The sequence below is a fragment of the Bombina bombina genome, chromosome 2 (assembly GCF_027579735.1).
Source record: "Bombina bombina isolate aBomBom1 chromosome 2, aBomBom1.pri, whole genome shotgun sequence".
Taxonomy (NCBI): Eukaryota; Metazoa; Chordata; class Amphibia; order Anura; family Bombinatoridae; genus Bombina; species Bombina bombina.
Genome location: NC_069500.1, coordinates 976,498,561 through 976,525,828, shown reverse-complemented (window position 1 = coordinate 976,525,828; position 27,268 = coordinate 976,498,561).

Below are 27,268 nucleotides of genomic sequence, written 5' to 3'. Positions count from 1 at the left end.
TATATATATATATACCATTACCTCTGCTGATTTTCGTTTCAGTACTGGTTTGGCTTTCTACAAACATGTAGATGAGTGTCCTGGGGTAAGTAAGTCTTATTTTCTGTGACACTCTAAAGCTATGGTTGGGCACTTTTTTAAAGTTCTAAATATATGTATTCAAACATTTATTTGCCTTGACTCAGAATGTTCAACATTCCTTTTTTTCAGACATTCGGTTTTATATTTGGGATAATGCATTTGAATCAATCATTTTTCTTACCTTAAAAATTTGACTTTTTCCCTGTGGGCTGTTAGGCTCGCGGGGGCTGAAAATGCTTCATTTTATTGCGTCATTCTTGGCGCTGACTTTTTTGGCGCAAAAAATCTTTTCTGTTTCCGGCGTCATACGTGTCGCCGGAAGTTGCGTCATTTTTTTACGTTCTTTTGCGCCAAAAATGTCGGCGTTCCGGATGTGGCGTCATTTTTGGCGCCAAAAGCATTTAGGCGCCAAATAATGTGGGCGTCTTATTTGGCGCTAAAAAAAATATGGGCGTCGCTTTTGTCTCCACATTATTTTAAGTCTCATTTTTCATTGCTTCTGGTTGCTAGAAGCTTGTTCTTTGGCATTTTTTCCCATTCCTGAAACTGTCATTTAAGGAATTTGATCAATTTTGCTTTATATGTTGTTTTTTCTCTTGCATATTGCAAGATGTCTCACGTTGCATCTGAGTCAGAAGATACTTCAGGAAAATCGCTGTCTGGTGCTGGAACTACCAAAGCTAATTGTATCTGCTGTAAACTTTTGGTAGCTGTTCCTCCAGCTGTTGTTTGTATTAATTGTCATGACAAACTTTTTAATGCAGATAATATTTTCTTTAGTAAAGTACCATTACCTGTTGCAGTTCCAACAACATCTAATGTTCAGAGTGTTCCTGATAACATAAGAGATTTTGTTTCTGAATCCATTAAGAAGGCTATGTCTGTTATTCCTCCTTCTAGTAAACACAAAAAAATCTTTTAAAACTTCTCTTTATCCAGATTAATTTTTAAATGAACATCATCATTCTGTTTCTAATGATTCTTCTGGTTCAGAGGATTCTGTCTCAGAGGTTGATGCTGATAAATCTTTATATTTATTTAAAATGGAATTTATTCGTTCTTTACTTAAAGAAGTTTTAATTGCTTTAGAAATTGAGGATTCTGGTCCTCTTGATACTAAATCTAAACGTTTAGACAAGGTCTTTAAATCTCCTGTGGTTATTCCAGAAGTTTTTCCTGTTCCTGGTGCTATTTCTGAAGTAATTTCCAGAGAATGGAATAATTTGGGTAATTCATTTACTCCTTCTAAACGTTTTAAGCAATTATATCCTGTGCCGTCCGACAGATTAGAGTTTTGGGACAAAATCCCTAAAGTTGATGGGGCTATTTCTACCCTTGCTAAACGTACTACTATTCCTACGGCAGATGGTACTTCCTTTAAGGATCCTTTAGATAGGAAAATTTAATCATTTCTAAGAAAAGCTTATCTGTGTTTAGGTAATCTTCTTAGACCTGCTATATCATTGGCTGATGTTGCTGCAGCTTCAACTTTTTGGTTGGAAACTTTAGCGCAACAAGTAACAGATCATGATTCTCATAATATTATTAGAGTTGATGTCAGGTTTATGTCTCTAGCTATTTTAGCTAGAAGAGCTTTATGGCTTAAAACTTGGAATGCTGATATGTCTTCTAAATCGACTCTACTTTCCCTTTCTTTCCAGGGTAATAAATTATTTGGTTCTCAGTTGGATTCTATTATCTCAACTGTTACTGGTGGGAAAGGAACTTTTTTACCACAGGATAAAAAATCTAAAGGTAAAAACAGGGCTTATAATTGTTTTCGTTCCTTTCGTTTCAACAAAGAACAAAAGCCTGATCCTTCATCCTCAGGAGCAGTTTCAGTTTGGAAACCATCTCCAGTCTGGAATAAATCCAAGCCTTCTAGAAAAGCAAAGCCAGCTTCTAAGTCCACATGAAGGTGTGGCCCTCATTCCAGCTCAGCTGGTAGGGGGCAGATTACGTTTTTTCAAAGAAATTTGGATCAATTCTGTTCACAATCTTTGGATTCAGAACATTGTTTCAGAAGGGTACAGAATTGGTTTCAAGATAAGACCTCCTGCAAAGAGATTTTTTCTTTCCCGTGTCCCAGTGAAAGCTCAAGCATTTCTAAAATGTGTTTCAGATCTAGAGTTGGCTGGAGTAATTATGCCAGTTCCAGTTCTGGAACAGGGGCTGGGGTTTTATTCGAATCTCTTCATTGTACCAAAGAAGGAGAATTCCTTCAGACCAGTTCTGGATCTAAAAATATTGAATCGTTATGTAAGGATACCAACATTCAAAATGGTAACTGTAAGGACTATCTTGCCTTTTGTTTAGCAAGGGAATTATATGTCTACAATAGATTTACAGGATGCATATCTGCATATTCCGATTCATCCAGCTCACTATCAGTTCCTGAGATTCTCTTTCCTGGACAAGCATTACCAGTTTGTGGCTCTGCCGTTTGGCCTAGCTACAGCTCCAAGAATTTTTACAAAGGTTCTCGGTGCCCTTCTGTCTGTAATCAGAGAACAGGGTATTGTGGTATTTCCTTATTTGGACGATATCTTGGTACTTGCTCAGTCTTCACATGTAGCAGAATCTCATACGAATCGACTTGTGTTGTTTCTTCAAGATCATGGTTGGAGGATCAATTCACTAAAAAGTTCATTGATTCCTCAGACAAGGGTAACCTTTTTGGGTTTCCAGATAGATTCAGTGTCCATGACTCTGTCTTTGACAGACGAGACGTCTAAAATTGATTTCAGCTTGTCGAAACCTTCAGTCACAATCATTCCCTTCGGTAGCCTTATGCATGGAAATTCTAGGTCTTATGACTGCTGCATCGGACGCGATCCCCTTTGCTCGTTTTCACATGCGACCTCTTCAGCTCTGTATGCTGAACCAATGGTGCAGGGATTACACAAAGATATCTCAATTAATATCTTTAAAACCGATTGTACGACATTCTCTGACGTGGTGGACAGATCACCATTGTTTAATTCAGGGGGCTTCTTTTGTTCTTCCGACCTGGACTATAATCTCAACAGATGCAAGTCTTACAGGTTGGGGAGCTGTGTGGGGGTCTCTGACGGCACAAGGGGTTTGGGAATCTCAGGAGGTGAGATTACCGATCAATATTTTGTAACTCCGTGCAATTTTCAGAGCTCTTCAGTCTTGGCCTCTTCTGAAGAGAGAGTCGTTCATTTGTTTTCAGACAGACAATGTCACAACTGTGGCATACATCAATCATCAAGGAGGGACTCACAGTCCTCTGGCTATGAAAGAAGTATCTCGAATTTTGGTTTGGGCGGAATCCAGCTCCTGTCTAATCTCTGCGGTTCATATCCCAGGTATAGACAATTGGGAAGCGGATTATCTCAGTCGCCAAACGTTGCATCCGGGCGAATGGTCTCTTCACCCAGAGGTATTTCTTCAGATTGTTCAAATGTGGGAACTTCCAGAAATAGATCTGATGGCTTCTCATCTAAACAAGAAACTTCCCAGGTATCTGTCCAGATCCCGGGATCCTCAGGCGGAGGCAGTGGATGCATTATCGCTTCCTTGGAAGTTTCATCCTGCCTATATCTTTCCGCCTCTAGTTCTTCTTCCAAGAGTAATCTCCAAGATTCTGAAGGAATGCTCGTTTGTTCTGCTGGTAGCTCCAGCATGGCCTCACAGGTTTTGGTATGCGGATCTTGTCCGGATGGCCTCTTGCCAGCCGTGGACTCTTCCGTTAAGACCAGACCTTCTGTCGCAAGGTCCTTTCTTCCATCAGGATCTCAAATCCTTAAATTTAAAGGTATGGAGATTGAACGCTTGATTCTTGGTCAAAGAGGTTTCTCTGACTCTGTGATTAATACTATGTTACAGGCTCGTAAATCTGTATCTAGAGAGATATATTATAGAGTGTGGAAGACTTTTTTTTCTTGGTGTCTTTCTCATCATTTTTCCTGGCATTCTTTTAGAATTCCGAGAATTTTACAGTTTCTTCAGGATGGTTTAGATAAAGGTTTGTCCGCAAGTTCCTTGAAAGGACAAATCTCTGCTCTTTCTGTTCTTTTTCACAGAAAGATTGCTAATCTTCCTGATATTCATTGTTTTGTACAAGCTTTGGTTCGTATAAAACCTGTCATTAAGTCTATTTCTCCTCCTTGGAGTTTGAATTTGGTTCTGGGGGCTCTTCAAGCTCCTCCTTTTGAACCCATGCATTCATTGTGACATTAAATTACTTTCTTGGAAAGTTTTGTTCCTTTTGGCCATCTCTTCTGCCAGAAGAGTCTCTGAATTATCTGCTCTTTCTTGTGAGTCTCCTTTTCTGATTTTTCATCAGGATAAGGCGGTGTTGCGAACTTCTTTTGAATTTTTACCTAAGGTTGTGAATTCCAACAACATTAGTAGAGAAATTGTGGTTCCTTCATTATGTCCTAATCCTAAGAATTCTAAGGAGAAATCGTTGCATTCTTTGGATGTTGTTAGAGCTTTGAAATATTATGTTGAAGCTACTAAGTCTTTCCGAAAGACTTCTAGTCTATTTGTCATCTTTTCCGGTTCTAGACAAGGTCAGAAAGCTTCTGCCATTTCTTTGGCATCTTGGTTGAAATCCTTACTTCACCATGCTTATGTCGAGTCGGGTAAAACTCAGCCTCAAAGGATTACAGCTCATTCTACTAGGTCAGTTTCTACTTCCTGGGCGTTTAGGAATGAGGCTTCGGTTGATCAGATTTGCAAAGCAGCAACTTGGTCCTCTTTGCATACTTTTACTAAATTCTACCATTTTGATATGTTTTCTTCTTCTGAAGCAGTTTTTGGTAGAAAAGTACTTCAGGCAGCGGTTTCAGTTTGAATCTTCTGCTTATGTTTTCATTAAACTTTATTTTGGGTGTGGATTATTTTCAGCAGGAATTGGCTGTCTTTATTTTATCCCTCCCTCTCTAGTGACTCTTGCGTGGAAAGATCCACATCTTGGGTAGTCATTATCCCATACGTCACTAGCTCATGGACTCTTGCTAATTACATGAAAGAAAACATAATTTATGTAAGAACTTACCTGATAAATTCATTTCTTTCATATTAGCAAGAGTCCATGAGGCCCACCCTTTTTATGGTGGTTATGATTTTTTTGTATAAAGCACAATTATTCCAATTCCTTATTTTTTATGCTTTCGCACTTTTTTTATCACCCCACTTCTTGGCTATGCGTTAAACTGATTTGTGGGTGTGGTGAGGGGTGTATTTATAGGCATTTTGAGGTTTGGGAAACTTTGCCCCTCCTGGTAGGAATGTATATCCCATACGTCACTAGCTCATGGACTCTTGCTAATATGAAAGAAATGAATTTATCAGGTAAGTTCTTACATAAATTATGTTTTATCACCAATTTTGCTTTGTTCACTTGGTATTCTTAGTTGAAAGCTAAACCTAGCCGCCTTTAAATGCATTTTGCATTTCACCACTAGAAGGCATTAGTTCACATGTTTCATATAGATAACATTGAGCTCATGCTCGGGAATTTACCATGGAGACAACTCTGATTGGCTAAAATGCAAATCTGTCAAAAGAACTTAAATAAGGGGCAGTCTGCTGATGGTTAGATACAAGGTAATTACAGAGGTAAAACGTGTATAATTATAATTTTGGTTATTCAAAACTGGGGAATTGGTAATTAAGGTATTTATCTTTTAAAACAACAAAAATTCTGTTGACTGTCCCTTTAATATGAGGAGAGTCCACAGCGTCCTTCCTTGTGGGAATACAGAACCTGGCCACCAGGAGGAGGCAAAGACACCCCCAGCCAAAGGCTTAAATACCTTCCCCACTCCACTCATCCCCCAGTCATTCTTTGCCTTTCGTCACATGAGGATGGCAGGGAAGTGTTGGAAGATTCTGAGTAGTCTTATGGAGGGTAGTACTCTCCGGTGTGGGACTGGAGTTGAAGTTGTCTTGTGAGCCTCTCAGAGCATTGAGAAATGTTAGGGTCGGGAGATGCAGGGAGAGTCTTTCTGCGAAACCATTCAGACTCTTAACAGCTTCTAAGCAATCAGTATTGACGAGTTTCACTGCCTGCTTCTGTTACTCAAGTCTGTCGAGTGCGATGCTACAAGACTGTCAAATTTGAGAGGCTATGTGTCTGCACGGCAGAGATTCTGGTAAGATAGTTTCATGTTATCTCATATGATAATGTAAAGACAAGGTCACAGTGTGACTCCTTTAGCTGTATGGAATTAAGGGTTAATTTCTCCGTAAAGAGATTATTAAACTGCGGGGATTTATACATAACTTGCTTTATTATGTTTTATGCTGTGATGTGTGAGATGAGGCTCAGGCAGGTTTGGAACATTTAGCTTTTACTTTAGTTTTTGAGATACTGCTCGGTCTGTTACTTGGCGCGTTTCACTCTTGGAGCAGGGGCGGTCCTGCATTGCACTCCATGTGACCAGGTGTGTTCTTGACTACCTCTTTTCTGACCTGCGGTTTACAGGAGAAGCAGTTTCTTTGTGGAGGCCTGGGTCATAGGAGGTGGTGAGTGCCGCAGTCATTGGAGGGTATAAAGGTGCCATTTATCATCTTCTATTTTCCATCTTAAAAGCGCAAGCTATGGAGGACTCTGATGCTTTAGAGGGTACTCCCTCTTTTCCTAAAGCTAAATAACTGTTTCTCTTGTTAAGTGTAGTCAGTCCACGGGTCATCCATTACTTATGGGATTATATCTCTTCCCCAACAGGAAGTTGCAAGAGGATCACCCAAGCAGAGCTGCTATATAGCTCCTCCCCTCACATGTCATATCCAGTCATTCTCTTGCAACCTAACTAAAGATAGGTTGTTGTGAGAGGTCTGTGGTGTTTTTAAACTTAGTTTATTTCTTCAATCAAAAGTTTGTTATTTTAAATGGCACCGGAGTGTGCTGTTTCTCAGGCAGCATTAGAAGAAGAATCTGCCTGCGTTTTCTATGATCTTAGCAGACGTAACTAAGATTCAATGGCTGTTCTCACACATTCTGAGGAGTGAGGTAACTTCAGAAAAGGGGAATAGCATGCAGGGCCCCCCTGCAAACGAGGTATGTGCAGTAAATTATTTTTCTGAGGAATGGAATTGACTGAGAAAATACTGCTGATACCAATGTAACGTAAGTTCAGCCTTAAATGCAGTGATAGCGACTGGTATTAGGCTGATGAGTGTGTGTACACTGAATGTATTTTTCTAGGGAATGGAATTGACTCAGAAAATACTGTTAATACTGAAGTAATGTATGAGCCTTAACTGCAGTAAAAGCGACTGGTAGCAGGCTTATTGATAACACTTCATAACTTTTAAAAATGTATGTTCAAAACGTTTACTGGCATGTTAATCGTTTTTTGTGAGGTACTTGGTGATAAAACTTATTGGGGCATGATTTTTACCACATGGCTATCTTTGTTTTCTGCATAGAAACAGTTAACTGAGCTTCCAAACTGTTGTAATATGAGTGGGAGGGGCCTATTTTAGCGCTTTTTTGCGCAGTAAAAATTCAGTCACAATCTTCCTACTTCATCCTCCATGATCCAGGACGTCTCTAGAGAGCTCAGGGGTCTTCAAAATTCATTTTGAGGGAGGTAATCAGTCACAGCAGACCTGTGACAGTGTGTTTTGACTGTGATAAAAACGTTAATTATTAAATTGTTATCCGTTTTTGGGTATTAAGGGGTTAATCATCCATTTGCTGGTGGGTGCAATCCTTTGCTAACTTAATTCATTTACTGTGAAAATTTGGTTGCTATAACTAATTTGGTTCATTGTTATTTCAACTGTGACAGCTTTTTGTGCTTCTTAAAGGCACAGTAGCGTTTTTTATATTGCTTGTAAATTTATTTGAAAAGTATTTTCCAAGCTTTCTAGTCTCATTGCTAGTCTGTTTAAACATGTCTGACACAGATGAGTCTGTTTGTTCACTGTGTATGAAGGCCAATGTGGAGCCCCATAGAAATTTGTGTACTAAATGCATTGATGTCACTTTAAATAAGTCAGGCTTTACATGCAAAGAAATTATCACCAGACAACGAGGGGGAAGTTATGCCGACTAACTCTCCTCACGTGTCAGTACCTTCGCCTCCCGCTCAGGAGGTGCGTGATTTTGTGGCGCCAAGTACATCAGGGAGGCCCTTACAAATCACTTTGCAAGACATGGCTACTGTTATGACAGAAGTATTATCTAAATTGCCAGAATTAAGAGGCAAGCGTGATAGCTCTGGGTTAAGGACAGAGCGCGCGGATGATGTGAGAGCCATGTCCGATACTGCGTCACAGTTTGCAGAACATGAAGACGGAGAGCTTCATTCTGTGGGTGACGGATCTGATCCAGGGAGACTGGATTCAGAGATTTCTAATTTTAAATTTAAGCTTGAGAACCTCCGCATATTGCTAGGGGAGGTATTAGCGGCTCTGAATGATTGTAACACGGTTGCAATCCCAGAAAAATTATGTAGGTTGGATAGATACTATGCGGTACCGGTGTGTACTGACGTGTTTCCTATACCTAAATGGCTTACAGAGATTATTAGCAAGGAGTGGGAAAGACCCGGTGTGCCTTTTTCCCCTCCTCCCATATTTAGGAAAATGTTTCCTATAGACGCCACCACACGAGACTTATGGCAGACGGTCCCTAAGGTGGAGGGAGCAGTTTCTACTTTAGCTAAGCGTACCACTATCCCGGTGGAAGATAGTTGTGCCTTTTCAGATCCAATGGATAAAAAATTAGAAGGTTACCTTAAGAAAATGTTTGTTCAACAAGGTTTTATCTTACAGCCCCTTGCATGCATTGCGCCTGTCACTGCTGCGGCGGCTTTCTGGTTTGAGTCTCTGGAAGAGGCCATTCGCACAGCTCCATTGGATGAAATTATGAACAAGCTTAAAGCACTTAAGCTAGCTAACGCATTTGTTTCTGATGCCGTCGTACATTTAACCAAACTTATGGCTAAGAACTCCGGATTCGCCATCCAAGCGCGCAGAGCGCTATGGCTTAAATCCTGGTCAGCTGATGTGACTTCTAAATCTAAATTGCTTAATATTCCTTTCAAAGGGCAGACCTTATTCGGGTCCGGCTTGAAAGAAATTATCGCTGACATTACGGGAGGTAAGGGCCATGCTCTGCCTCAGGACAGGGCCAAATCAAAGGCCAAACAGTCTAATTTTCGTGCCTTTCGTAACCTCAAGGCAGAAGCAGCATCAACTTCCTCCGCTCCAAAACAGGAAGGAGCTGTTGCTCGTTACAGACAGGGCTGGAAAACTAACCAGTCCTGGAACAAGGGCAAGCAGGCCAAGAAACCTGCTGCTGCCCCTAAGACAGCATGAAGAGAGGGCCCCCTATCCGGAAACGGATCTAGTAGGGGGCAGACTTTCTCTCTTCGCCCAGGCTTGGGCAAGAGATGTCCAGGATCCCTGGGCGTTGGAGATCATATCTCAGGGATATCTTCTGGACTTCAAAGCTTCTTCTCCTCAAGGGAGATTTCATCTTTCAAGGTTATCAGCAAACCAAATAAAGAAAGAGGCGTTTCTACGCTGTGTACAAGACCTCTTACTAATGGGGGTGATCCACCCAGTTCCGCGGACGGAACACGGGCAAGGATTCTATTCAAATCTATTTGTGGTTCCCAAGAAAGAGGGAACCTTCAGACCAATCTTGGACTTAAAAATCCTAAACAAATTCCTAAGAGTTCCATCATTCAAAATGGAAACTATTCGAACCATCCTACCCATGATCCAAGAAGGTCAGTACATGACCACAGTGGACTTAAAGGATGCCTACCTTCACATACCGATTCACAAGGATCATTATCGGTACCTAAGATTTGCCTTCCTAGACAGGCATTACCAGTTTGTAGCTCTTCCCTTCGGATTAGCTACGGCTCCAAGAATCTTTACAAAGGTTCTGGGCTCTCTTCTGGCGGTACTAAGACCGCGAGGCATAGCGGTGGCTCCGTACCTAGACGACATTCTGATACAAGCATCAAGTTTTCAAACTGCCAAGTCTCATACAGAGATAGTTCTGGCATTTCTGAGGTCGCATGGGTGGTAGGTGAACGTGGAAAAGAGTTCTCTATTACCACTTACAAGGGTTCCCTTCCTAGGGACTCTTATAGATTCTGTAGAGATGAAAATTTACCTGACGGAGGCCAGGTTATCAAAACTTCTAAATGCTTGCCGTGTCCTTCATTCCATTCCACACCCGTCAGTAGCTCAGTGCATGGAAGTAATCGGCTTAATGGTAGCGGCAATGGACATAGTACCATTTGCGCGCCTGCATCTCAGACCGCTGCAATTGTGCATGCTAAGTCAGTGGAATGGGGATTACTCAGATTTGTCCCCTCTGCTAAATCTGGATCAAGAGACCAGAGATTCTCTTCTATGGTGGCTTTCTCGGCCCCATCTGTCCAAGGGGATGACCTTTCGCAGGCCAGATTGGACGATTGTAACAACAGACGCCAGCCTTCTAGGTTGGGGCACAGTCTGGAATTCCCTGAAGGCTCAGGGATTATGGACTCAGGAGGAGAAACACCTCCCAATAAATATTCTGGAGTTAAGAGCAATATTCAATGCTCTTCTAGCTTGGCCTCAGTTAGCAACTCTGAGGTTCATCAGATTTCAGTCGGACAACATCACGACTGTGGCTTACATCAACCATCAAGGGGGAACCAGAAGTTCCCTAGCGATGTTGGAAGTCTCAAAGATAATTCGCTGGGCAGAGTCTCACTCTTGCCACCTGTCAGCGATCTACATCCCAGGCGTGGAGAACTGGGAGGCGGATTTTCTAAGTCACCAGACTTTTCATCCGGGGGAGTGGGAACTTCATCCGGAGGTCTTCGCTCAACTGATTCATCGTTGGGGCAAACCAGATCTGGATATCATGGCGTCTCGCCAGAATGCCAAGCTTCCTTGTTACGGGTCCAGGTCCAGGTCCAGGAACCCGGGAGCGGTGCTGATAGATGCTCTGACAGCCCCTTGGGTCTTCAACATGGCTTATGTGTTTCCACCATTTCCGATGCTTCCTCGACTGATTGCCAAGATCAAACAAGAGAGAGCATCGGTGATTCTGATAGCGCCTGCGTGGCCACGCAGGACCTGGTATGCAGACCTAGTGGACATGTCGTCCTGTCCACCATGGTTTCTGCCTCTGAGGCAGGACCTTCTGATTCAGGGTCCTTTCAACCATCCAAATCTAATTTCTCTGAGGCTGACTGCATGGAGATTGAACGCTTGATTCTATCAAAGCGTGGCTTCTCGGAGTCGATTATTGATACCTTAATACAGGCTAGGAAACCTGTTACCAGAAGAATTTACCATAAGATATGGCGTAAATATTTATATTGGTGCGAATCCAAGAGTTACTCATGGAGTAAGGTTAGGATTCCTAGGATATTGGCTTTTCTACAAGAGGGCTTAGAAAAGGGCTTATCTGCTAGTTCGTTAAAGGGACAGATTTTTGCTCTGTCTATTCTTCTACACAAACGTCTGGCAGAAGTTCCAGACGTTCAGGCTTTTTGTCAGGCTTTGGCTAGGATTAAGCCTGTGTTTAAGACTGTTGCTCCGCCGTGGAGCTTAAACTTAGTTCTTAACGTTCATCAAGGCGTTCCATTTGAACCCCTTCATTCCATTGATATCAAGCTGTTATCTTGGAAAGTTCTGTTTTTGGTGGCTATTTCCTCGGCTCGAAGAGTCTCTGAGTTATCTGCCTTACATTGTGATCCTCCTTATCTGATTTTTCATTCAGACAAGGTAGTTCTGCGTACTAAACCTGGGTTCTTACCTAAGGTAGTTTCTAACAGGAATATCAATCAAGAGATTGTTGTTCCATCATTGTGTCCTAACCCTTCTTCTAAGAAGGAACGACTTTTGCATAATCTGGACGTAGTCCGTGCCCTGAAGTTCTATTTGCAGGCAACTAAAGATTTTCGTCAAACTTCTTCCCTGTTTGTCGTTTACTCTGGACAGAGGAGAGTTCAAAAGGCTTTGGCTACCTCTCTCTCTTTTTGGCTTCGTAGCATAATACGTTTAGCCTATGAGACTGCTGGACAGCAGCCTCCTGAAAGAATTACAGCTCATTCTACTAGAGCTGTGGCTTCCACCTGGGCCTTTAAAAATGAGGCCTCTGTTGAACAGATTTGCAAGGCTGCAACTTGGTCTTCACTTCACACTTTTTCAAAATTTTACAAATTTGACACTTTTGCTTCTTCGGAGGCTATTTTTGGGAGAAAGGTGCTTCAGGCAGTGGTTCCTTCCGTTTAAAGTTCCTGCCTTGTCCCTCCCTTCATCCGCGTACTTTAGCTTTGGTATTGGTATCCCATAAGTAATGGATGACCCGTGGACTGACTACACTTAACAAGAGAAAACATAATTTATGCTTACCTGATAAATTTATTTCTCTTGTAGTGTAGTCAGTCCATGGCCCGCCCTGTCTTTTAAGGCAGATCTAAATTTTAATTAAACTCCAGTCACCACTGCACCCTATGGTTTCTCCTTTCTCGTCTGGTTTCGGTCGAATGACTGGATATGACATGTGAGGGGAGGAGCTATATAGCAGCTCTGCTTGGGTGATCCTCTTGCAACTTCCTGTTGGGGAAGAGATATAATCCCATAAGTAATGGATGACCCGTGGACTGACTACACTACAAGAGAAATAAATTTATCAGGTAAGCATAAATTATGTTTTTTATTGTGAGGGGGCTATGGTATACCCGCCTGCTCAATTATTTTCCACATGCCTCGATAAGGTAGTTATATCTAAAAAGACAAAGATGTTTAGTACCACTGAGGGGTCTCCGCCACATGAGGTGCATACCTTGCAATCATCTCCTACTACTCATGCAGCCTCCAAATGCACTGCTAATCCTTTCAGGAAGGGGCCCTTTTACTGCCGGACTTTTCTGAACAGTTACAAACGGCAGTGTCTGTGGCCTTCAGTGATTTACCTCGCCCTGCTAAGCGCAAACGAAAGGTCAAATATTGCTATCCTGCCAATTTTTGGGATTTATCTGATACTAGATTCTCCGCTGATGAAGATGCCTCTGATAGTTCAGAGGAGGCTCTTTCTGGGTTCGGAATCTGTTGCCTCTAAACCTCCGGTTGCGGAGGAACCAGATTTAGGATTGAGCACTTACACTTTGTTAAAAGAAGTGTTGGCTATGTTAGAGGTTACAGAACCAAAATTACCAGAGGAACCTTCTATTCCTAAGCTTGACAATGTTTTTGAGGACAGAGTGGTGCCACAGACTTTCCCGGTTCCTGTAAATATGGCAAATATTAAGAATGAATGGGAGAGACTTGGATCTTCTTTTTTCCCTTCTTCGTTTAAAAAGTTGTTCCCTGTCCCAGACTCTCAATTAGAATTGTGGGGATCGGTATCTAAGGTGGATGGATCTCCACGCTTGCTAAACGTACTACTATCCCACATAAGGATAGTTTGTCGTTTAAGGAGCCCATGGATAAGCTAGAAACTCTATTAAGGAAAATGTTTCAGCACACTGGGGACTTGTTCCAGCCAGCAGTGTCAGTAGCTGGAGCCACTACCAATTGGTGCGACTCTCTATCGGAAATGATCCAGGTGGAAATTCCCCTCAACGAGATTCAGGAAAGAATTAAGGCCTTGAGGGTAGCTAATTCTTTCATCTGTGATGCTAACGTGCAGATTATTCGCCTGTATGCAAAAACATCAGGTTTTTCTGTTCAAGCCCGTAGAGCTCTCTGGCTGAAGTCTTGGTCTGTATACATGACTTCAAAATCTAGATTGCTTTCCCTTCCATTTATGGGGAAGATTCTTTTTGGTCCAGGCCTGAATATATTTTATCATATTCACGGTCACTGGGGGCAAGGGTGCCTTTCTACTGCAGGATAAAAAGAATAAACCTAAAGGACAAGGTCCTAATTTTCGTCCGGATAAATCCCAACGCCAGCAGCCCTCCGCGAAGCCTTATCAGTCCAATGGAACTTGGAAACCATCTCAATCTTGGAATAAATCCAAGCAGAACAAGAAGCCTGCCGAACCGTTTTAAGCATGAAGGGGCAGCCCCCGATCCGACATTGGATCGTGTTGGGGGCAGAATATCTCTTTGCTGAGGCTTGGTTGGGATCGGAGACTTGGTTACGTGCAAGATCCTTGGGTTCTATAGGTCATCGCTCAGGGTTACAGGATAGGTTTCAGATCTCATCCACCCAGGGGCAGATTCCTCTTATCAAATGTGTCTTCAAGACCAGAAAAACTAGATGCTTTTCTAGGGTGCATGAGTGATCTCGCCTCCCTAGGAGTAATTGTTCCAATACCGCTATCGGAAAGGGGTCTAGGGTAGTACTCAAACCTTTGTGGTCCCAAAGGAAGGGTACGTTTTGCCTGATTCTAGACCTAAAGTGCCTTAACAAGTTACTGTTGGTCCCATCGTTTATTCTGCCCTTAGTTTAAGAGGGCAGTTCATGACTGATAGATTTGAAGGATGCTTACCTACATGTGCCAATTTACAAGGATCACTTCAAGTTCTTAAGATTTGCCTTTCTGGATCAGCACTTCCAGTTTGTGGCTCTTCCTTTTGGGCTGGCTACTGCTCCAAGAGTCTTTAAGAAGGTTCTAGGGACTTTGCTCGCAGTGGCAAGGTCCAGAGGTATTGCAGTAGCGCCATACTTGGGCGACATCCTGGCATAAACTTAGTAAAGAGTTCTCTGGTGCCAAGTACCAGGGTGGAATTCCTGGGCACGATAATAGACTCCATATCCATGAGGATATTCCTTGCAGACCAGAGACTTCCAATTGTCTTGCCTTCCAGACCTCCTCAAGGCCATCTGTGGCCCAGTGTATTGAGGTAATTGGGCTCATGGTGTCTAGCATAGATATCATTCCATTTGCCAGGTTCCACCTCAGACCTCTTCAACTGTGCATGCTGAGGAAATGGAACAGTGGGTGACCACTCAGATCTGTCTCAACAGATTTCGCTGGACAACCGGTAAAGAGAATTGCTCTTGGTGGCTCTGTCCAGATCGCTTGTCCCAAGGGACATCCTTCTTGAGACCATCCTGAGAGATTGTGACTTGGGATGCAAGTCTCTCAGGATGGGGAGCTGTTTGGGGTGCCAGGATGCCACAGGGCCAGTGGACTCGAGAGGAATCTCTTCTCCCAATCAACATTTTGGAACTTCGAACGATCTTCAACACTTTGAAGGCTTGGCATCTTCTGGGTTCATCCCAGTTTATCAGATTCCAATTGGACAACATTACCTCAGTGGCTTACATCAACCATCGGGGGGGACGAGGCGGAGGCCCACAAATGCTCGCTTTCAGTGATCCACATTCTGGGTGTGGACAACTGGGAAGCGGATTTCCTCAGCAGACACTCCTTTCATCTGGGAGAATGGTCTCTCCATCCTGAGGTGTTTGCGGAGTTTTGCAACAGATTGTAGACGCTGGAGAATAGATCCCATAGCATCCCGGCTCAATTCCAAACTACCCAGGTACGGGTCGCGTTCCAGGGATCCTCAGGTGGAGCTGATAGATGCATTAGCAGTGCCTTGGGGGTTCAAACTGGTTTACATTTTTCCTCCGTTACCACTTCTCCCTCGGGTAGTGGCCTGCATCAAGCAGGAGCAAGCTTCTAAAATTCTAATTGCTCTATAGTGGTCGTGAAGGATGTGGTTTGCAGACCAGGTGGGGATGTCCTCATCTCCTCAATGGAGGTTACCTTGTCGCAGAGATCTGCTGGAACAGGGTCCTTTTGTTAATCAGAATCTAGATTCTCTGAGGCTGACTGCGTGGAGATTTAACGTTTAGTCCTAGCCAAGAGAGGTTTTTCTGAGAGTGTTTGATACTCTCATTCAAGCTAGAAAGCCGGTCACTCATCGCATCTATCATAGGTGTGGAGGACCTACTTATTCTGGTGTAAAGAGCGTGGATTCCCCTGACAAGATCAGGGTGTCACGGATTCTTTCCTTTCTCTAAGATGGTTTGGAGAAGGGACTTGCCGCTAGTTCCTTGAAGGGACAGATCTCGGGTCTATCTGTATTGTTACACAAGAGGCTCGCTGAGCTTCCTGATATTCAGTCTTTTGTTCAGGCTCTGTCTAGATTCAGGCCTGTGTTTAGACATTCTGCTCCTCTGAGTTTGAATCTGGTTCTTAAAGTTTTGCAGAGAGCGTTTGAGCCAATGCATTCAATTGACATTAAGCTACTGTCTTGGAAGGTTTATTTTTCTATTGGCTATTGCTTCTGCTCACAGAGTCTGAGATGGTGGCCTTGCGATGTTAGCCTCCGTACCTAGTCTTACATGCGGACAAGGCTGTTCTTTGCACTAGTTTGGGTTTCTCCCTAAGGTTGTGTCTGATCGTAACATCAATCAGGAAATTGTGGTTCCTTCCTTGTGTCCTAATCCTCTTTCTTCGAAAGAACGATTACTTCATAATCTTGATGTGGGTCGGGCTTTGAAATTCTATCTTCAGGCCACAAAGGATTTTATACAGACTTCGGCATTGTTGGTTGTCTATTCTGGGAAGAGCAGAGGGCTTCTTCCACTTCCCTATCTTTTTGGTTGAGGAGCATTATTCGATTGGCATATGAATCTGGGGGTCATAAGCCTCCTCAGAGCATTACGGCTCATTCAACTAGGGCTGTGGCATCATCTTGGGTCTTCAAGAATGAGGCCTCTACGGAGCAGATTTGTAGGGCGGCTACCTGTTCCTCACGTACCTTTTTAAAATTTTTTTACAAATTTGACGTTTTTGCTTCAGCTGAAGCAGCTTTTGGGAGAGAGGTTTTGCAGGACGTGGTGCCCTCAGAATAAGGTCCGCCTCTTTTGTTCCCTCCCATTTTTCATTCAGTGTCCTAGAGCTTGGCTATATGTTTCCCACAAGTAAGGAATTAAGCCATGGACTCTCCTCATATTAGGAAAGAAAACATAACTTATGGTTACCTGATAATTTCATTTCCATCTGAATAAGAGTCAACGGCCCCCACCCATTTTTTCCATTTGGCGGTCCAAAATTGTTTGTTCTTCTGGCACCATTTATACCCTGATATTTCTCCTACTGTTCCTTGTTCCCTCTGCAGAATAACTGGGGGAGGTATTTAAGCCTTTGCCTGGGGTGTCTTTGCCACCTCCTGGTGGCCAGGTTCTGTATTCCCACAAGTAAGGAATGAAGCAGTGGACTCTACTCATACAGATGGAAATGAAAATATCAGGTAAGCATAATTTGTTTTTCTTCTATGGCAACCTGCTGTTTGTTTTGCCATAGTAGCAAGTGTGGCATCTTATTGGTGCAATGCCTTGTCAGACCCTATTTTAGTAGTAACTCCTTTGGAGGAGATACAAGATGGGATTAAAAGGACACTAAACCCAATTTTTTTTCTATCATGATTCAGATAGAGCATGCAATTTTAAGCAACTTTCTAATTTACTTCTTTTATCAATTTTTCTTCATTCTCTTGCTATCTTTATTTGAAAAAGAAGGCATCTAAGCTAAGGAGCCAGCTAATTTTTGGTTCAGCACCATGGACAGCACTTTTTATTGGCTCTGTCCAATCAGCAAGGACAACCCAGGTTGTTCACTAAAAATGGGCCAGCATCTAAACTTACATTCTTACTTTTCAAATAAAGATGCCAAGAGAATGAAGAAAATTTGATAATAGGAGTAAATTAGAAAGTTGCTTAAAATTGCACGCTCTATCTGAATCATGAAAGAAAAAAATTTGGGTTCAGTGTCCCTTTAAGGCTCTTCAACAAGCCAATTCCTTTATTTTTTATGCTAATATACAAGTTATTAGACTGGAAGCCAAGATGTCTGGCTTCACTGTCCTAGCCCACTGGGCGTTGTGGCTACAATATTGGCAGATGTTTCCTCTAAGTTCAAGCTTCTGGCACTTCCTCACAAGGGTTAAACCTTGTTTGGGTCTGGTCTAGCAGATGGAGAGGGTCTTTTCTTACACTGGACAAGAAGATTAGAACTAAAGGACGTCAGTCTTCTTGATATCCCAATCATTTTTGGGACAAGGGGAAGCATTCAAAAGAAAACCGCAGCTAAGTCTAAGTCAGCATTTAGGGTATGCCCCTTGTCTGGGATCGAATAAGTGAGGGTTAGACTTTCTCAGTTGGATTAAGCATGTGTTGGAGATGTTCCAGAGCCTTGGGCTGTGGACTTAAATATCAGGGTTACAAGGAAGAATTCAAATTTCTTGAATTTTGTTCAGGAATCTTCCCTGGGAGTGATAGTCCAGTTCCAGTAAGGGAACAAGGCCTGTTTCTTCTCAAATTTGTTTGCTGTTCCCAATTAAGACCTAAAGTGTCTTAACAAGTTTCTCAGGATACCGTCCTTCAAAATGGAAACCATTCATTCCATTTCTTTCATGTAATTAGCAAGAGTCCATGAGCTAGTGACGTATGGGATATACATTCCTACCAGGAGGGGCAAAGTTTCCCAAACCTCAAAATGCCTATAAATACACCCCTCACCACACCCACAAATCAGTTTTACAAACTTTGCCTCCCATGGAGGTGGTGAAGTAAGTTTGTGCTAGATTCTACGTTGATATGCGCTTCGCAGCAGGCTGGAGCCCGGTTTTCCTCTCAGAGTGCAGTGAATGTCAGAGGGATGTGACAAAAGTATTGCCTATTTGAATTCAATGATCTCCTTCTACGGGATCTATTTCATAGGTTCTCTGTTATTGGTCGTAGAGATTCATCTCTTACCTCCCTTTTCAGATCGACGATATACTCTTATATATACCATTACATCTACTGATTCTTGTTTCAGTACTGGTTTGGCTTTATACTATATGTAGATGAGTGTCCTGAGGTAAGTAAGTCTTATTTTCTGTGACACTCTAAGCTATGGTTGGGCACTTTTATATAAAGTTCTAAATATATGTGTTTAAACATTTATTTGCCTTGATTCAGGATGTTCAATATTCCTTATTTCAGACAGTCAGTTTCATTATTTGGGATAATGCATTTGAATAATTAAATTTTTTCTTACCTTAAATTTGACTTTTTTCCTGTGGGCTGTTAGGCTCGCAGGGGCTGAAAATGCTTCATTTTATTGTGTCATTCTTGGCGCGAACTTTTTTGGCACAAAAAAAATTTCTTTGTATGTGCGTCATTTTTTTGACTTTTTTTGCACCAAAGATGTCGGCGTCACCGGATGTGGCGTCATTTTTGGCGCCAAAGCATTTATGCGCCAAATAATGTGGGCGTCTTTTTTGGCCCCAAAAAATATGGGCGTCATTATTGTCTCCACATTATTTAAGTCTCATTGTTTATTTGCTTCTGGTTGCTAGAAGCTTGTTCATTGGCATTTTTTCCCGTTCCTGAAACTGTCATTTAAGGAATTTGATAATTTTGCTTTATATGTTGTTTCTTTCATGTAATTAACAAGAGTCCATGAGCTAGTGACGTATGGGATATACATTCCTACCAGGAGGGGCAAAGTTTCCCAAACCTTAAAATGCCTATAAATACACCCCTCACCACACCCACAAATCAGTTTTACAAACTTTGCCTCCAAGGGAGGTGGTGAAGTAAGTTTGTGCTAGATTCTACGTTGATATGCGCTCCGCAGCAAGTTGGAGCCCGGTTTTCCTCTCAGCGTGCAGTGAATGTCAGAGGGATGTGAAGAGAGTATTGCCTATTGAATGCAGTGATCTCCTTCTACGGGGTCTATTTCATAAGGTTCTCTGTTATCGGTCGTAGAGATTCATCTCTTACCTCCCTTTTCAGATCGACGATATACTCTTATATTTACCATTTCCTCTACTGATTCTCGTTTCAGTACTGGTTTGGCTTTCTACAAACATGTAGATGAGTGTCCTGGGGTAAGTAAGTCTTATTTTCTGTGACACTCTAAGCTATGGTTGGGCACTTTATTTATAAAGTTCTAAATATATGTATTCAAACATTTATTTGCCTTGACTCAGAATGTTCACTTTCCTTATTTACAGACAGTCAGTTTCATATTTGGGATTATGCATTGAATTATCATATTTTTCTTACCTCAAAAATTTGACTTTTTTCCCTGTGGGCTGTTAGGCTCGCGGGGGCTGAAAATGCTTCATTTTATTGCGTCATTCTTGGCGCGGACTTTTTTGGCGCAAAAATTCTTTTCCGTTTCCGGCGTCATACGTGTCGCCGGAAGTTGCGTCATTTTTTGACGTTATTTTGCGCCAAAAATGTCGGCGTTCCGGATGTGGCGTCATTTTTGGCGCCAAAAGCATTTAGGCGCCAAATAATGTGGGCGTCTTATTTGGCGCTAAAAAATATGGGCGTCGCTTTTGTCTCCACATTATTTCAGTCTCATTTTTCATTTGCTTCTGGTTGCTAGAAGCTTGATATTTGGCATTTTTTCCCATTCCTGAAACTGTCTTATAAGGAATTTGATCTATTTTGCTTTATATGTTGTTTTTTCTCTTACATATTGCAAGATGTCTCACGTTGCATCTGAGCCAGAAGATACTACAGGAAAACCACTGCCTGCTGGATCTACCAAAGCTAAGTGTATCTGCTGTAAACTTTTGGTAGCTATTCCTCCAGCTGTTGTTTGTAATAATTGTCATGACAAACTTGTTAAAGCAGATAATATTTCCTTTAGTGATGTACCATTGCCTGTTGCAGTTCCCTCAACATCTAAGGTGCAGAATGTTCCTGATAACATAAGAGATTTTGTTTCTGAATCCATAAAGAAGGCTTTGTCTGTTATTTCTCCTTCTAGTAAACGTAAAAAGTCTTTTAAATCTTCTCTCTCTACAGATGAATTTTTAAATGAACACCATCATTCTGATTCTTTGGACTCTTCTGGTTCAGAGGATTCTATCTCAGAGATTGATGCTGATAAATCTTCATATTTATTTAAGATGGAATTTATTCGCTCTTTACTTAAAGAAGTACTAATTGCTTTAGAAATAGAGGATTCTAGTCCTCTTGATACTAATTCTATACGTTTGGATAAGGTTTTTAAAGCTCCTGCGGTTATTCCAGAAGTCTTTCCTGTTCCTAATGCTATTTCTGCAGTAATTGCTAAGGAATGGGATAAATTGGGTAATTCATTTACTCCTTCTAAACGTTTTAAGCAATTATATCCTGTTCCGCCTGACAGGTTAGAATTTTGGGACAAAATCCCTAAAGTTGATGGGGCTATTTCTACCCTTGCTAAACGTACTACCATTCCTACGTCAGATGGTACCTCGTTTAAGGATCCTTTAGATAGAAAAATTGAATCTTTTCTAAGAAAAGCTTATCTATGTTCAGGTAATCTTCTTAGACCTGCTATATCATTGGCTGATGTTGCTGCAGCTTCAACTTTTTGGTTGGAAACTCTAGCGCAACAAGTAACAAATCGTGATTCTCATGATATTATTATTCTTCTCCAGCATGCTAATAATTTCATCTGTGATGCCATTTTTGATATTATTAGAGTTGATGTTAGATTTATGTCTCTGGCTATCTTAGCCAGAAGAGCTTTATGGCTTAAGACCTGGAATGCTGATATGGCTTCTAAATCAACTCTACTTTCCATTTCTTTCCAGGGAAACAAATTATTTGGTTCTCAGTTGGATTCTATTATTTCAACTGTTACTGGTGGGAAAGGAACTTTTTTACCACAGGATAAAAAGTCTAAAGGTAAAAACAGGGCTAACAATCGTTTTCGTTCCTTTCGTTTCAACAAAGAACAAAAGCCTGATCCTTCGTCCTCAGGAGCAGTTTCAGTTTGGAAACCATCTCCAGTCTGGAATAAATCCAAGCCTGCTAGAAAGGCAAAGCCTGCTTCTAAGTTCACATGAAGGTACGGCCCTCATTCCAGTTCAGCTGGTAGGGGGCAGGTTACGTTTTTTCAAAGAAATTTGGATCAATTCTGTTCACAATCTTTGGATTCAGAACATTGTTTCAGAAGGGTACAGAATTGGTTTCAAGATGAGACCTCCTGCAAAGAGATTTTTTCTTTCCCGTGTCCCAGTAAATCCAGTGAAAGCTCAAGCATTTCTGAATTGTGTTTCAGATCTAGAGTTGGCTGGAGTAATTATGCCAGTTCCAGTTCCGGAACAGGGGATGGGGTTTTATTCAAATCTCTTCATTGTACCAAAGAAGGAGAATTCCTTCAGACCAGTTCTCGATCTAAAATTATTCAATCGTTATGTAAGAATACCAACGTTCAAGATGGTAACTGTAAGGACTATATTGCCTTTTGTTCAGCAAGGGAATTATATGTCCACAATAGATTTACAGGATGCATATCTGCATATTCCGATTCATCCAGATCATTATCAGTTCCTGAGATTCTCTTTTCTAGACAAGCATTACCAATTTGTGGCTCTACCGTTTGGCCTTGCTACAGCTCCAAGAATTTTCACAAAGATTCTCGGTGCCCTTCTGTCTGTAATCAGAGAACAGGGTATTGTGGTATTTCCTTATTTGGACGATATCTTGGTACTTGCTCAGTCTTTACATTTAGCAGAGTCTCATACGAATCGACTTGTGTTGTTTCTTCAAGATCATGGTTGGAGGATCAATTTACCAAAAAGTTCTTTGATTCCTCAAACAAGGGTAACCTTTCTGGGTTTCCAGATAGATTCAGTGTCCATGACTCTGTCTTTAACAGACAAGAGACGTCTAAAATTGATTACAGCTTGTCGAAACCTTCAGTCTCAATCATTCCCTTCGGTAGCCTTATGCATGGAAATTCTAGGTCTTATGACTGCTGCATCGGACGCGATCCCCTTTGCTCGTTTTCACATGCGACCTCTTCAGCTCTGTATGCTGAACCAATGGTGCAGGGATTACACGAAGATATATCAATTAATATCTTTAAAACCGATTGTTCGACACTCTCTAACGTGGTGGACAGATCACCTTCGTTTAATTCAGGGGGCTTCTTTTGTTCTTCCGACCTGGACTGTAATTTCAACAGATGCAAGTCTCACAGGTTGGGGAGCTGTGTGGGGATCTCTGACGGCACAAGGAGTTTGGGAATCTCAGGAGGTGAGATTACCGATCAATATCTTGGAACTCCGTGCAGTTTTCAGAGCTCTTCAGTTTTGGCCTCTTCTGAAGAGAGAATCGTTCATTTGTTTTCAGACAGACAATGTCACAACTGTGGCATACATCAATCATCAAGGAGGGACTCACAGTCCTCTGGCTATGAAAGAAGTATCTCGAATTTTGGTTTGGGCGGAATCCAGCTCCTGTCTAATCTCTGCGGTTCATATCCCAGGTGTAGACAATTGGGAAGCGGATTATCTCAGTCGCCAAACGTTGCATCCGGGCGAATGGTCTCTTCACCCAGAGGTATTTCTTCAGATTGTTCAAATGTGGGGGCTCCCAGAGATAGATCTGATGGCCTCTCATCTAAACAAGAAACTTCCCAGGTATCTGTCCAGATCCCGGGATCCTCAGGCGGAGGCAGTGGATGCATTATCACTTCCTTGGAAGTATCATCCTGCCTATATCTTTCCGCCTCTAGTTCTTCTTCCAAGAGTAATCTCCAAGATTCTGAGGGAATGCTCGTTTGTTCTGCTAATAGCTCCGGCATGGCCTCACAGGTTTTGGTATGCGGATCTTGTCCGGATGGCATCTTGCCAACCATGGACTCTTCCGTTAAGACCAGACCTTCTGTCGCAAGGTCCTTTTTTCCATCCGGATCTGAAATCCTTAAATTTAAAGGTATGGAGATTGAACGCTTGATTCTTGGTCAAAGAGGTTTCTCTGACTCCGTGATTAATACTATGTTACAGGCTCGTAAATCTGTATCTCGAGAGATATATTATAGAGTCTGGAAGACTTATATTTCTTGGTGTCTTTCTCATCATTTTTCTTGGCATTCTTTTAGAATACCGAGAATTTTACAGTTTCTTCAGGATGGTTTAGATAAGGGTTTGTCCGCAAGTTCTTTGAAAGGACAAATCTCCGCTCTTTCTGTTCTTTTTCACAGAAAGATTGCTATTCTTCCTGATATTCATTGTTTTGTACAAGCTTTGGTTCGTATAAAACCTGTCATTAAGTCAATTTCTCCTCCTTGGAGTTTGAATTTGGTTCTGGGAGCTCTTCAAGCTCCTCCGTTTGAACCTATGCATTCATTGGACATTAAATTACTTTCTTGGAAAGTTTTGTTCCTTTTGGCCATCTCTTCTGCTAGAAGAGTTTCTGAATTATCTGCTCTTTCTTGTGAGTCTCCTTTTCTGATTTTTCATCAGGATAAGGCGGTGTTGCGAACTTCTTTTGAATTTTTACCTAAAGTTGTGAATTCCAACAACATTAGTAGAGAAATTGTGGTTCCTTCATTATGTCCTAATCCTAAGAATTCTAAGGAGAAATCGTTGCATTCTTTGGATGTTGTTAGAGCTTTGAAATATTATGTTGAAGCTACGAAATCTTTCCGTAAGACTTCTAGTCTATTTGTTATCTTTTCCGGTTCTAGGAAAGGCCAGAAAGCTTCTGCCATTTCTTTGGCATCTTGGTTGAAATCTTTAATTCATCTTGCCTATGTTGAGTCGGGTAAAATTCCGCCTCAGAGAATTACAGCTCATTCTACTAGGTCAGTATCTACTTCCTGGGCGTTTAGGAATGAAGCTTCGGTTGACCAGATCTGCAAAGCAGCAACTTGGTCCTCTTTGCATACTTTTACTAAATTCTACCATTTTGATGTATTTTCTTCTTCTGAAGCAGTTTTTGGTAGAAAAGTTCTTCAGGCAGCGGTTTCAGTTTGAATCTTCTGCTTATGTTTTTTGTTAATCTTTATTTTGGGTGTGGATTATTTTCAGCAGGAATTGGCTGTCTTTATTTTATCCCTCCCTCTCTAGTGACTCTTGTGTGGAAAGATCCACATCTTGGGTAGTCATTATCCCATACGTCACTAGCTCATGGACTCTTGTTAATTACATGAAAGAAAACATAATTTATGTAAGAACTTACCTGATAAATTCATTTCTTTCATATTAACAAGAGTCCATGAGGCCCACCCTTTTTTGTGGTGGTTATGATTTTTTTGTATAAAGCACAATTATTCCAATTCCTTATTTTATATGCTTCGCACTTTTTTTCTTATCACCCCACTTCTTGGCTATTCGTTAAACTGATTTGTGGGTGTGGTGAGGGGTGTATTTATAGGCATTTTAAGGTTTGGGAAACTTTGCCCCTCCTGGTAGGAATGTATATCCCATACGTCACTAGCTCATGGACTCTTGTTAATATGAAAGAAATGAATTTATCAGGTAAGTTCTTACATAAATTATGTTTTTTTCTATTACATATTGCAAGATGTCTCAGATTGACCCTGGATCAGAAGCTACTTCTGGAAATTTGCTGCCTGATGCTGGATCTACCAAAATTAAGTGTATTTGTTGTAAACTTGTGGTAACTGTCCCTCCGGCTGTTGTTTGTGATAACTGTCATGATAAACTTGCTAATGCAGATAATATTTCCTTTAGTAATGTTCCATTACCTGTTGCTGTTCCATCAACATCTAATACTCAGGGTGTTCCTATTAACATAAGAGATTTTGTTTCTAAATCTATTAAGAAGGCTATGTCTGTTATTCCTCCTTCCAGTAAACGTAAAAAGTCTTTTAAAACTTCTCATTTATCAGATGAATTTTTAAATGAACATCATCATTCTGATTCTGTTTCTGATGATGATATCTCTGGTTCAGAGGATTCTGTTTCAGAAATTGACACTGATAAATCTTCATATTTATTTAAAATGGAATTTATTCGTTCTTTACTTAAAGAAGTCTTAATTGCATTAGAAATAGAGGATTCTGGTCCTCTTGATACTAAATCTAAACGTTTAAATACGGTTTTTAAACCTCCTGTAGTTATTCCGGAAGTTTTTCCCGTCCCTGATGCTATTTCTGAAGTAATTTCCAGGGAATGGAATAATCTGGGTAATTCTTTTACTCCTTCTAAAAGGTTTAAGAAGTTGTATCCTGTGCCATCTGACAGATTAGAGTTTTGGGACAAAATCCCTAAAGTTGATGGGGCTATCTCTACTCTTGCTAAACGTACTACTATTCCTACGGCAGATAGTACTTCTTTTAAGGATCCTTTAGATAGGAAAATTGAATCCTTTCTAAGGAAATCTTATTTATGTTCAGGTAATCTTTTTAGGCCTGCTATATCTTTGGCGGATGTTGCTGCAGCTTCAACTTTCTGGTTGGAGGCTTTAGCACAACAAGTAACAGATCATGATTCTCATAGCATTGTTAATCTCCTTCAACATGCTAATAACTTTATTTGTGATGCCATCTTTGATATCATTAGGGTTGATATCAGGTATATGTCTTTAGCTATTTTAGCTAGAAGAGCTTTATGGCTTAAAACTTGGAATGCTGATATGTCTTCTAAGTCCACTTTGCTTTCCCTTTCTTTCCAAGGCAATAAATTGTTTGGTTCACAGTTGGATTCTATTATCTCAACTGTTACTGGGGGGAAAGGAACTTTTTTACCACAGGATAAAAAATCTAAAGGTAAATATAGGGCTGCTAATCGTTTTCGTTCCTTTCGTCAGAATAAGGAACAAAAGCCTGATCCTTCCTCTACAGGAGCAGTTTCTGTTTGGAAACCATCTCCAGTCTGGAATAAATCCAAGCCTTTTAGAAAGCCAAAGCCAGCTCCCAAGTCCACATGAAGGTGCGAACCTCATTCCAGCTCAGCTGGTAGGGGGCAGATTACGATTTTTCAAAGAAATTTGGATCAATTCGATTCACAGTCTTTGGATTCAGAACATTGTTTCACAAGGGTACAGAATAGGTTTCAAGATAAGGCCTCCTGCAAGAAGATTTTTTCTTTCTCGCGTTCCAATAAATCCAGTGAAGGCTCAAGCGTTTCTGAAATGTGTTTCAGATCTAGAGTTGGCTGGAGTAATTGTGCCAGTTCCAGTTCTGGAACAGGGTCTGGGGTTTTACTCAAATCTATTCATTGTACCAAAGAAGGAGAATTCCTTCAGACCAGTTCTGGATTTAAAAATATTGAATCGTTATGTAAGAATACCAACATTCAAAATGGGTAACTATACTGACTATTCTGCCTTTTGTTCAGCAAGGGCATTATATGTCCACAATAGATTTACAGGATGCATATCTGCACATTCCGATTCATCCAGATCATTTTCAGTTTCTGAGATTCTCTTTTCTAGACAAGCATTACCAGTTTGTGGCTCTGCCATTTGGCCTAGCAACAGCTCCAAGGATTTTTACAAAGGTTCTCGGTGCCCTGCTATCTGTAATCAG